Raw genomic sequence first — 12508 nt, forward strand, 5'->3', positions numbered from 1 at the left:
TTTTCCATGCTGCTTGTACCAGTCACTGGATTAGGTGCCACTAAGATAAAATTTGTTTTAAGTTGCTGCCAAATGCAGCTGTCACTATACATGATCTTGTAGCTTAGGCAAAGTAGACATAATCAAAACAAGCATTTTTGTATAAGGTCATCTCAGTGGGCTGAAAAGCTCAGAAGAGGAATTTGAACAATATTGTATCTTGTGAGTAGCTCGGCTATTAGCTTTTGTGTTTGTTTAATAATTCTTCTGGTGATCGCTAACGTATGGGCGCCTGAGAAACAATGAAAGAAAGGGATTTTTTAACTGCGCTGCTTTTTCTTTTACGTATACTTTATATTACATTTATTTTGATTGAGCAGTTACTGTGGCATTCAATTATATGCACTCTATATGTATGTGTCTGTATCTCTATCTCTACAGTGAAATGGAATGTTTTACAAAAATCAGGAAAACTGACATTTTTGAAAGAGCTTCTATTTCTTTGCTTTAAAGTTTCCAGTGAATTAAAAATGAAAGAGCACTTCATTTTACGTATCCCATAGTTGTGTTAATTTCTACCCAGCTGGTCTAAAATGATTGATACAAAGCCAAATTTGTGACTGCCTGAATTACAAAGTCTGTAATTTGCTAATGAATTACGATAATAATCTTTCATCATACATGAAAGATTTAGACAAACAATTTACTAACTATATAGTTTGATCACAATTCTTGGGTTTGTACCAAGCTTCAATTCTGCTTTATTTTTTCTCTGCCTAGAATAGCAGACCAAAGTGAACTTATTCTTACCTTGTCTTGAAAGCAGTAATGCTGGAAGATATGTGGGGATGATGGTGGGCAGCGGAAATGATACAAACCTGTACCGTAAAACACCATACTTAATGTATATATAAATCCAACTGCCCAGTTTCCAACTAGAGAAGCACCAGAGTATACATGGCACAAGGAGTTGTTTGATATTGCATCTGCTGCTGTAGGGATGTAAAAGTAAATGAAAACAGGTTAAAGTTCTCAAGTTAAACCTGTTCCAGGTGTGGCAGAGAGAAATTATTTAAAGCATAGGTAGGCAAAGGCGTAGGAGCAAGCTAGGCTTAAAAAGAAAGGAAACCAAAACCAAATTCTCCAGAAAAGGAGTAACTACCACAAGATTTAATCAACCTAAGTGAAATTTGTGTTTACCTGCAGTCAGCGAAACATTGATCTTGTACACTTCAAGGACCTTCTGAGCACAATGCTCACACTGGGATGTGAGCACAGTACCAGCAGGTCTCCTCCTGTATGAAATTTGTGAATCTTCCTGTATGAATCTATGACCAAAGTTACTTCCCAGTTATGTGGAACTTCTGCATTGTATATTTTACTTTTTCAAAAGTGAACAACAGAGGAGCTTTCTGTTCAGCGCCCTCGGACTTCTATTTTGCAAATAGACTTGATGATTTTTCTGCTCCTCTTGAGCTTGATTTATTTCAGGGGATTTAAGTTATCAACTTGGTGTCCACCCTAAAAAAATAACCAACCAAATCCACTTCTAAAACCTAACACATATATACAGCGCTGTCGTCGTTTGGATGAAACTGATGTTTCTGGCTTTATGTACCTCTCTTCAGAGCACGAGTTACCTGAAACAGTGAGTTTCTCACCGCAAACACAGCCCACTCTGAAACCAAAACTTTATGGAGTTTTCTGTGGCTACAGTTTATATGAAACTTTGTGGGACTGGTGATAAGTTATAAGAATAAATGGGGAGTAAAGGCAAGAAAGTAAGACAACCAGCAATATCAAGAAAATGCAAGTGCTGGAAGTGTGGCCTTGTGAAAAGACAAGGAAAGGGGCTTTGGGTCCTGACTGAAAGAGGATTGAACCCTGAACAGAGGCTTTTTATTGTCTTTTTATTATGTTTTTTGTTCTTATAATATTTTGGGCACTAGAACTTCATGGATAATCAGGATGTATAAGAATTACTTCTTACAGAATCAGGTTAAAATGAAAAAATCTTAAGTTGGATTGGAAGGGGATATGTTTCAGTCGATCTGCCCAACTGATAGGAAATGTAGAACAGTGCTAAGACTTAATCTGTTTGAATTAATTGTGTGTTGGTAAGAAGAGATGATGAGAAAATATTTATTTTTCTTGACTTACCTGGAGAAACTCTTACAGACTGCACCATGTGCAGCATAAAATACTGCTCATGTTGGTTCTTTAGGGGTGATACTTCTGGAATTAAGAGAATTTAATGCAACAATAAAAATTGTGGAGACATTCATTTGTATATATTGTTTTGGAATAGGGTATGAGAGTGTGTGTGAAGACAGACTCCTGTTTGTACTTACCCACAAAAAGTTTCTCCTAAGACAGGAAGGACTTACTCCTGAATAATTCAAAAGTGTGGAGCCTCACAAGTGCTTGGATGAATCTGAGGAGTGTTTTGTGTGTTGACGATTTCACCTATAACCCACCTCTTTCACCCACTCTGCTTAAAAGGTCTTGGCTCTTTTTTTATTCTATGCATTTGACCGTCAGAGAAAAGGCTAGACCACAGCTGAGAACGAATTGTGGCCATACGGCAGCCTGATCTAGCACTAAGACAACTTTGACATTCTCCACAAAAAATGGCAACGGAACAGTGGAAGTGGATACGTTTTTTTTATTGTAAAAACCAGTAAAGTGAAACTTCTCTCCCTTTTGCAAAAGGTAAACTGTCAAGTTGGGCAGGGCCGTTTTAATATTTCAAGGTTGGGTCTAATGAGACCAGTGAAAAATATGGAAATTCTCTTAAGCGTTCTGTGAGGTCTCTGTTAGTTTGATGAAGTAAGCGTAGCAGACTGAGATGAAACTTGAATTGCTGTGGAGAGGTCTTTACTTTCCTCCTTAAATCTTGCCACAGAACACTAAGTTGTTCGCAGCTCTGTCTGTGTAGGAGGACAGTGCAGTAGGAAGTCTGCACAGAAAACCACTTGGTGGTGAGGATATAACATCCACGCTATTTATGTTTCTGGCATTCTACTAGCGACTGTTGCTAGTCTGGTCCCGTGGATTGACTGTTTCTTAGTACTTGAAATTAAAAAATTCTGCATCTTCTGTTTTAGTGTAATCCTAATGGTATTCGATTTGCATGCTCTGAGACCACTCCATCGTACCAGTTTATGTGCAGGAAGTCAGACAATTGAGACACTTAAGATCAGGAGTCCGTTTCTGAAGTTAAACACTAATGCAATTCTGCCCGACAAGGTGGAGATCTGCATCTGCATCAGTCCTTTGGTGCAAACCAGTATTTTCAGATGTTACACCGTTGGGAAGCCTTCTCCGTTGTAGCAGAAGCACTGTAATTTTTTAATAATTCTGTAAACAGAAGTGGTCAATTTCTTCTTGAGTGGGAACAAATAAATGAAAGATTAAGTGAAAAGTGCACCTCCTGTGTGTATCAACTCACTGCAGAGCAGTCATGCAAAGAATCAATATGAGCAGTAAGGCAAGCCTTTTGAATACCCAAAATCATAGAGCTTTTCCTTTACAGGAGTATGTTAACATTGTGTTTCATTCCATTTTTTTCTTAAGATCAGTTTGAAGTGAGAAACAATAAAACTTGGAGATTAAATGTTTTTTTCTGAAACATAAATGCAAACTGTTTGAAGTAGAAGGTAATTTTAGCATGCAATTTGAAATAAGCATCTGTCATCTCAAGACCTTGGCATTAGAAGAGAAATGCAAATCCAGTTTAGTTCTCATTTTGTGTCTTTTGCCTTATGTTAGTTCTCATTCAGATCTACGATCGTTCAGTTTTAACTTTCAAAATATGACAGTCAACCACCCACCTGTATTTTCTCCTTTGTGGTTCATTTTGCCTGTGTAGTAAATGATGTCTTTTTTTTCTCTTCTTTTTAAGAATTTGTTTTCTTTCATTTCTTTTGTTTTCTGTTAGTCCGCATGCATGTATCCTTTTTCACTGCTTTCTCATTTCTGCTCATTAGGTTTATTTACTCTTTTGCAGTATTTAACGAAAAACTTTTAGTAATTTCTTGGTTACTTCTTGTTTGAAAAAAGACTGAGATGGCTTATGTGAGTTAACATTTCTAAGTACTATTTTCTTCTAACAATGCAGAAAACGTACTGTAAATCAGAAACTTCAAAATTATTATGCCCTTTATTCTTGTTTTCTGCAATGCAGAGTGCTAAGTATGTTGAATTACGCTTCAAAACTGCTGTGGTGGGAATTACCGAGTACAATGCTTGCACATTAGCTTGTCAAACAGAGACTGAATTTTCACTGATTATTGTATGCATATCAAATGTAAATCTTCTCTATCAACTAAATGGTTATTCTTGGTGTTAACTTCCGTAGTTCAATAAAATTACACTGTCCTAGGATTTAGAAAAGAAGTGGGTTTACATTTTTGATGTCTTTTTGCTAATGTATATTTCATACATGGAGTTTATAGAACTATGAGTATCCTTGTGATTCAGAGGAGGAGCTGTTAGTATGGATCTGTAAAGCAGTTGTTTTATATACATCTTCACAGGGAAAAAACAGACAGAATAGCAGACTATGTAAATGAGCAGCTTGTGATGCTGTCAAACTATTGATGCAGTATAGCTGAGCAAACTGTTTCAGTGTGTGCATATACAGTAGGTATTTCTCTCCAAATTAATATTTGCATTTGAAATATGTGTGTAGTGCAAATACATGAGAAGTATATAACAATTAATAATATTTCGTGTTTGATGCTTACATATTATGTGTTCTGCATTTTAATTCTTGATGTTATCTGCTTCTTTAATCATCTTAAATTAGTGTTCCAAAGGTATTGATTCAAAAGGATTTATTTCTTAGTTATTAAGGTTTGATAGGCATTTGTATCCTTGAAACAGGTTGAGTGGGTCAGTAGTTAGCTGGTATTTTTTGAGGGTGCCATTTTGTTCACATTCTCAGACCACTTAAAAAAAACTGTATTACCTTCATGAATGTTTCTGAATTGGAGTGATGAGAAAAACTTAGATGATAGAACTCTGCTTTAATAGTGTTTTCCAGCTTAGAAATGCTCTGTCTAAAAAACACTGCGTAGTTTTAAAATAAAGGTGTGCTTGTAATCAGATTGAGTTAAACCAACATTAACTGTTGTGTGAACATTTTTATTTATCTTAAGGGCAGTTTGTTCTACTTTAACATAAACAGAGAAGGAATTAGATGAAGTTAAAGCAAAGTGAGGCTAGTCTTTGGTGAGGTAAAAAGTATAGTTTAAACCTATATTCATTAGTAGATGACAAATAAATTATAGCAAGCCCCATAGTATTTGCAAAACAGTCATATATGTGCATCTGAAAGAGGTCAAAACTTGGTTTCCCTCAAGAGTCCCATCTTCACTCTGCAAGCAAGTAGAAACTACAGTCTATACTAAAACCAGCTGTACTGGTTGTAGAGTAATAACATAGCATCAAGTACTGTAGTGCCAAACATGGAACACGCAATAAACCTTGTAAGTGTGCCCTTCTGTCCCTGTTCCTACCATTATAGCAATATAATGAGCTTAATGTTTTCCCTTTGAAGTGGCATAAGTGTATTAAATAAGGGCTTTGATCTGAGGACCCTTTACAGTCTTTCCTGATTTTATGTAACAAAAAAAATTACCTTTATAATATTGTGTAAAAATATAAACGGTGTGTTCAAGGTATGTAGGGTCCCCTCCTGGATTTCTTACCATGATGACTTTCTTGTTCAGCCAAAAGGGGCCTTTGACTTTGGTTGGTAACACAGACAAAAAAAAAAAAGAAATGCTTCTCAGACATTTTGAAAGCTTTCTCTGTTCTTTGCATTTTTATTCTTCCTTTTGTGAATCACCACTAACTTACTGTAATGAAGTTGGAATAAGGAGGGGGGAAAATAGTCAGTTTTGTACTCTCTCCTTTGACTACTTGGACATTCAAATGTAGTATTACATTAGAAATTATTAGAAAGTTTTGTGTCTGTATCCATCATAAATAAAAGCTTTTTTATACTTTTAATTTCTGTAAATGTGCTGTCCATGTTCTACCAGTTTTAAAATGACGACTTAGGTAATTTTTTTTGTAGTTCTTTGTTCATTTTAGTGATAAATATCTTTGTTATTGAATAAATGTGAAAATACTCACCGTATCATGAGGTTCATGGTGTTTTGATGAAGATGTTCAGTGTTGTAGCAGTTGATCTGTGATTTTAGGGAATGGAGTGAGAGATTTGGAGCAGTGTTTATGCAAAGTAAAATTAGCTGTATTCCCAAAATGCACCTTAAGACAGTTTATTCTTCTGATTACTTCATAAAAAGGTTAAGACCTTGTAGCATTGTGAATTTAGGACAATTCTGCCTTCTCATCTGCTTGTGAAGGTCGTACGTTCCTCATGCAAAACTGTCAGTGTCCTGAGAGTCGTGTCCTGCTGCCCTCTGTAGAGGTGCCCCCAGAACTTGAGTGTAGGAGTGTGAGGAGGAGAGGATGAGCTGTTCTCAGCAGCTTTTTGCCCTTAGACTTCTGTTTTGGACCCTAGCTGGGAGTCGGTGTCATTTATAGCTGTATTTAACTCCCTGTCATCCTGCTCCCCTCTCCCTCCCCATGTGCTGCTTTGAAGGCAGCCCCTGGGGTCAGCGGCAGCCTGGCTTTTGCAGGAGCTCAGAAAGGGAGCCTGAGAAGCAGTGTGGAAGCAGAAACCAGGCAGACCTGTCGATGTGTTTTTCCCCCAAGTGTTAATTGTGGTCACAAAAGTTAAGTGTTTCTGTAAAATTAACATCTTGGTATTATGTATTTATTTTCCGCCATGTAGCTTCAATGTCAAGTTTACCCAGCAGACAAGTCAAAACAAGAATATTTTTTTCTAGCTGCTGCTACAGCAAGTCTCAGCCTGGAATCTCCGAAAATCACAGTGTTCATTCTGGTTAGCAGCTAATAGGAAACAATAAAGATCTAGGGTTCAGAATTTAATTGGCACTGATGTTGATGCAGAAAGAACAACTGCACACAGTTTAGTCTTGTGAAGCTTTATTGATTCTCTTTTAAAAGGAAAGCTCTGATGAAAGTAAAAAGAAGCGTTTAATTTGCAAGTATTTCTACACAGTTTTTATTCTGAAATGTGCTTTTTTGTCCTTTGCTATCCCTGCACAGTAAATGTGCCTTAAGATCTTTTGATTCCTAGGCAGATGCTGACAAGCTAAAGTTTAAGGTTTCTGCTGTTCATCCTGTTCATTTGGATAATATTGGGGCATTCCTACATGTTTAATCATTCAAAGTTTTCCCCAAGGCTAATGTCCGATATGTAAGTATTTTTAAATTAGCCATTAGCATATCTTGAAAATCGCTACCTTAGATTCTATGTTTTAGCGAATTGTTTCCAATTGTCAGATCGGGCATATTGCTTTAGGAGAGGTGGTGATATGAACAGAAGCTTCCTGTGTTTCTGACATTACCTGTATACCAAGGCGTAGAAACGGATTCTATTTTGTCTCTAAGGCAAATGATCTTATGACTTTCAGTGAGTAACTGAGGGTTATTTCTTCAAGTGTAGATTGATGGTGTTCTTTCAGAGTCTACAACGAGGTCAAAGATATAAAGCAGAACGAACTGCAGCAGCCTTTGAATGACTTCCTGCTCCCGTGGCTTCCTTGCAAACCGTAAGACTCCTCAGGGTGTTGTCGTTGGCACAGCCATCATAGTGTTCAATAGCTGGTATCTCAATGTCTACTTTCAGAACAGTTTTGAGATTTGGGAAAGGAGCAACCTATTTCCCTACCAGTGTAATTGGTCTGTTTTCTCCCGTAGCTTTGGTGATAGATTACACATGTTTCTTCTGTTCTGGAATTACAATTGAAAATGCCTGTTTCTGTGACACTATTACCAGCAGCTCTTAGCTTTTTGTTGGCTTTCTGCCATCCCTGCAACCTTTTTTTCCTGCTGCTTTTCAGGAATTCATTCTCATAAGACATCTACAGGCAAGCCTTTTCTGGGTCTTCTAATCCATTGGGCTTTATTAATGGCCTCTTATTTCAAGGAAAGAGGATTTGACAGAAACTATTCCAAATATCTAAAATAAATAGAAGATAAGAATACTTACCTTTAAAATAGTGAGTCTGAGTGCCTTTATTTTCACATTCATTTAGAGAGTTTTGATGTTACTGAGCAGGTTTCTCTGCTCAAGGAAATCAGTTAATCTGTGTTTCCTAACCTGCCGGATTCCTGTTTGTACACTGCAGCTCGTTTCTTGCCCTAGAACTGAGTGTGTCCTGACTGTCACTTAGAGATACAAAGCTACAAAATAAATCTACCGAATTTAGTGTCAGCAGTTACACTATCCGTGTGATGGAATAGATGTCTTTCTGTCCCTTTCCTGATGCTTGGTGGCTAAGTGACAGCTCGCTTGCCCAGGCAGGATCACAAAGACATAGAATATTTTTTAGTAGCTGTTGATAATGTGTATGCAGAAGCCTCAGGACTGGGATGTCAGAATAATGATCACACATTAACAGGGACGTTGACTCCTCTCTTAGAAATAATTTCATCTTTCAGAAAGGCCTATTGCTTTCTGGGTCTTCTGTTTGAGTGCCCAAAGATGATGTGCCCAGATGATTTGGGACATTTCTGACAACCAGGAGAGCTTGGAGGATATCCTCAAGACTTTCCAGGTTGTGGTTACTCAAGACTGATCTTTTAGTTCCAGAAGCAGCAAAAAAAGTGCTAATGAATCTATTCCAGACCTTACAGTTCTTTAGTGGGCTTGTTACGTACATTCTTGATCTGTTGGATGTGCCTCTAATTAATTTTCTTTTAAGTGTTCTCACACAGACCATAAGAGAGGTGATTATGATTTCACTGTCCTGTTTAAAACCATTTCAGATCCAGGGTGCGCACCCTCTGTGGATGAATGACTGTCAGCACATCCCAGTCCTTTCTTCAGGTTTCTGGCTTATTCTTGCTGGACTGTAACAGATTTTCTTCCCCATCTCAAATCCATGGACCCTATGTGTGTGGATATTTTCAGGGTTAGAGGATGCTTGCTTGTCTTTAGTAATGGATGTTCATCCTAATAAGTAGAAATATTCCAGGAATCTGACAAAGATATTGCTGAATGACCAGGGTTTTTTTGGTAGAAGTCTAGGTCCTTGTCTCTCATGGAAACTTATTCCCAAGGGATACTGGATTATTTTCTGGATCTTAGAGTGCAGATCTCTCAGGTACCTCTCAGCTACCCAATAAGTCTGTCATCTCAGCCTGTTAGTGGAAACAAGGGAGGTTACTGCTCAAGCAGAACTTCTCTGTTGCTGTTAAGTAACTTTCCTTTCTGGTCAGAGGTTTCCTTTGCCATTGTTGCACTAAGATAAAAAAATATTTTGAAGTATGTGAAAAATAAATTCCTGGTGTAAATCTTTTGTTGCTATAGCAGAATAATAATAAAGACTGCGCAGGAGCAGTTCATTACTCTTTTCCTTTCAAGCACTTAAAAGAAAAACAGAACTGAAAATATTTCTTTGGGAGATACTGAAATACCTCATTAGATCTTTCTTTTTATTGGCTGTTGAGGTGATAATTCTGTAGCAGGAAGAAAAGTGAGGATAAATTTTGCTTTGATTTATAGAAATGTGTTAATTTGAGCTGAATAGATCTTTTCTGATCTTAATATTTGTTATCTGTGAGTATTGTTTCATAATACATAGTTTCTAGTTTTATTTTAGAGAAAAAGTAATTCTGATGAGGACTCTTAATTCTGTGCAACATTGTAGGTATTTTTGGGGACGTGAGTAGCTGGGTTTTTAATAACCAGCAATTTAAGTAATCTTTTTCATTAAATAGATTAGTATTCACTGCTTATTTAATAGTTATGTGTTGAGCTAAGACTGAAAAACAGAGAAAATAACATGTATGTTTAAATAATTAATTTAACCTTTGTTCAAATCTTTCTGTTTCAGTGAGGTGACAAGTTTGCGCAGTAGAATAGTGAAAATGGTCAGAGTAGCTTCATATTAGCTCTCTTTCTGAAGGAGTCATTGAATTTTCTGTTGTTATTCTGCAGCATATGAATGGTAAGCTTTGTAAAGATTGGAATCTCAAGAAGAAGTAACTCCCCATAATGTTTTGTCAAATGCTTCTTGAATATACAAGTGAAATTTCATTAATATTGACCCCTACCTTCACAAAACAGTTTTGTGATTTCAGCAGTGTGTGGTGTCCAGGTTATTCGAGCCAGACAATTCTTTAAGGCAGCCACCATTGGAGATAAAGTTAATATATTCTTTGTTGCATTGAGAGAAACTCAGTTACGCAGTCCTTTTAGAACAAGATAATGTAGTCTTCTTTTAAAATTCTGGAGTTTTAAAGGAAAATATGATTTTAGGTATTGTAGACTACTTGCACTTTTAATTTAACCAGTCCAGCTCTGGAAGCCAGTCCAGTTCAGGAAGAATGCCTGAACTACAAGCTGCAGAACTGGGGCCTCAGCGTGTGCACTTTTGGAAATACTAATTTATTCACCTTCCTGAAAATTGTGACTTACAAGTTAGTATAAATGATCTTAGCATTTTTTAGATGTTGGCTATTTGTTGCTCTCTTGCACAGGTCCTGAGAGATATGTAGCTTACCTTCCCAGATGAAACATTCTTCCTAATAGCAGTTTCATTTGCATAACCTGGAAATTAATGGGAAGTGAGAATGAACAGGCACATCCCCCATGTGCCTTAAAAAAATCTTAGTAAGAGGTTCTGAACTTTCCTCTTTTCCTAAGGTTTTACGATTCTGAAAATGGCTCTTTTCTAGACAGCTTCTGTGACTTCTTTTTTTTTTTTTTTTTTTTTTTGCCAGCTTTTCTGTCATAAATACAGTTCAAGCATGTGAAGCAGCTTTTGGCAGGCGCGTGCCAGTATGCCTTTAATAAAACAGTTAGGTTCAGCGGAACAGGACAGCAAGACAGGCATTAGGGGAGAAAAGTCCCTCACACTGTAAGAGAAGATCAGGTTCAAGACCGCCTGAGGAACCTGAACATGCAGAAGTCTATGTGACCTGACGAGATGCATTGCAGAGTCCTGAGGGAATTGGTTGATGTAGTTGTCAAGCCACTGTCCTTGATATTTGAAAGGTCATGGCAGTTAGGTGAAGTCCCTGGTGACTGGAAAAAGGGAAACATTGCACCTATTTTTAAAAAGGAGGAATCCGGGAATTACTGACTTGTCAGCCTCACCCCTGTGCTGGGGAAGATCATGGTACAGATCCTTCTAGAAGCCATGCTAAAGCACGTGGAGGACAGGGAGATGATTTGAGACACCTAGTATTGCTTCACCAAGGGCAAGTCCTGGCTGACCAATTTAGTGGCCTTCTATGGTGGTGTGACTACATTACTGGACAAGGGAAGAGCTATGGATGTCATCGGTTTGGACTTCAGTAAGGTCTTTGATGTGTTTGCCCTCCCCACATCTGTCTCTCTGAATTGCAGAGATAGGGATTTGATGTGTGGACTGTTCGCTGGAATTGGTTGGATAGTTGCATCCAGAGGGTAGTGGCCAAACGACTCGATGTCCCAATGGAGATAGGTGACAAGTGGTGTCCCTCACGGGTCTGTATTGGGACCAGTCCTGTTTAATGTCTTCATCAATGACAGTGGGATTGAGTGCACCCTTAGCAAGTTTGCAGATAACGACCAAATTCAGTGGTGTGGTTGACATGCCTCAGAGATGGGATGCCATCCAGCGGGACCTGGTCAAGCTTGAGAAGTGGGCCCAAGTGAACCTCTTGAGGTTCAACAAGACCAAGTGTAAGGCCCTGCAGCTGAGTTGGAGCAACCCATGGTATCAATACAGGAAAGGGATTGTTCAGCCTGGAGAAGAGAAGGCTCAGTATTGTAGCCTTTCAGTACTTAAAGGGGACTTACAAGAAAGATGGGAACAAACTTTTTAGCAGGCACTGTTGGATAGGACAAGGGGTTTAATCTCTAAGGGTTTAATATAATAAAAGAGGGTAGATTCTGACTAGATATAAGGAAGAAATTTTTTATACTGTGGGTGGTCAAACATTGGAGTAGGTTGTCCAGAGAGACAGTAGAAACCCCATGCCTGGAAACATTCAAGGTCAGTTTTTACGGAGCTCTACGTTACCTGGTGTAGTGGAAGATGTTCCTGCTCACTGGGGGAAGGAGGGTTGGACTACATAGACCTTCAAGGGTACCTTCCAACCTAAATTCTTCTGTGATCCTTTCTTCGTAAAAGGATTGCTTCTTGTAAAGAAAACTTCCTCATTTGAGAGACTTCCAGATCGTTTTTATCTCCAAATTGGTCAGTTTCTTAGAGTTCACATTTCTCATCCTCTAATAATGCTTTCTCTTCATCTTCCTATGTCTCCACCTGTGTAGAACTCTGACTTCAGATTTTCCAGTGTTGCTCTCTGCTTACTGTATTTAATTTAATTGTTCCTGATATTTTTCTGTTATCTGATAACTTCTGATAGAGAACAGAGTTTGGAAATAACCCTTTGTAGCCTGTATGGAGAAAAATGTGATTTTGATGACTTG

The 12508-nt window shown here is 37.9% G+C and overlaps 1 protein-coding gene across 2 annotated transcripts in view; it reads left to right on the forward strand.

Annotated features, from left to right (window-relative positions):
• FAF1 (Fas associated factor 1) overlaps positions 1-12508 on the forward strand; it is a 176387-nt gene that overhangs the window by 62772 nt on the left and 101107 nt on the right. The window lies entirely within an intron of this gene.

This window comes from Cuculus canorus, chromosome 8 (assembly GCF_017976375.1).
Source record: "Cuculus canorus isolate bCucCan1 chromosome 8, bCucCan1.pri, whole genome shotgun sequence".
Taxonomy (NCBI): domain Eukaryota; kingdom Metazoa; phylum Chordata; class Aves; order Cuculiformes; family Cuculidae; genus Cuculus; species Cuculus canorus.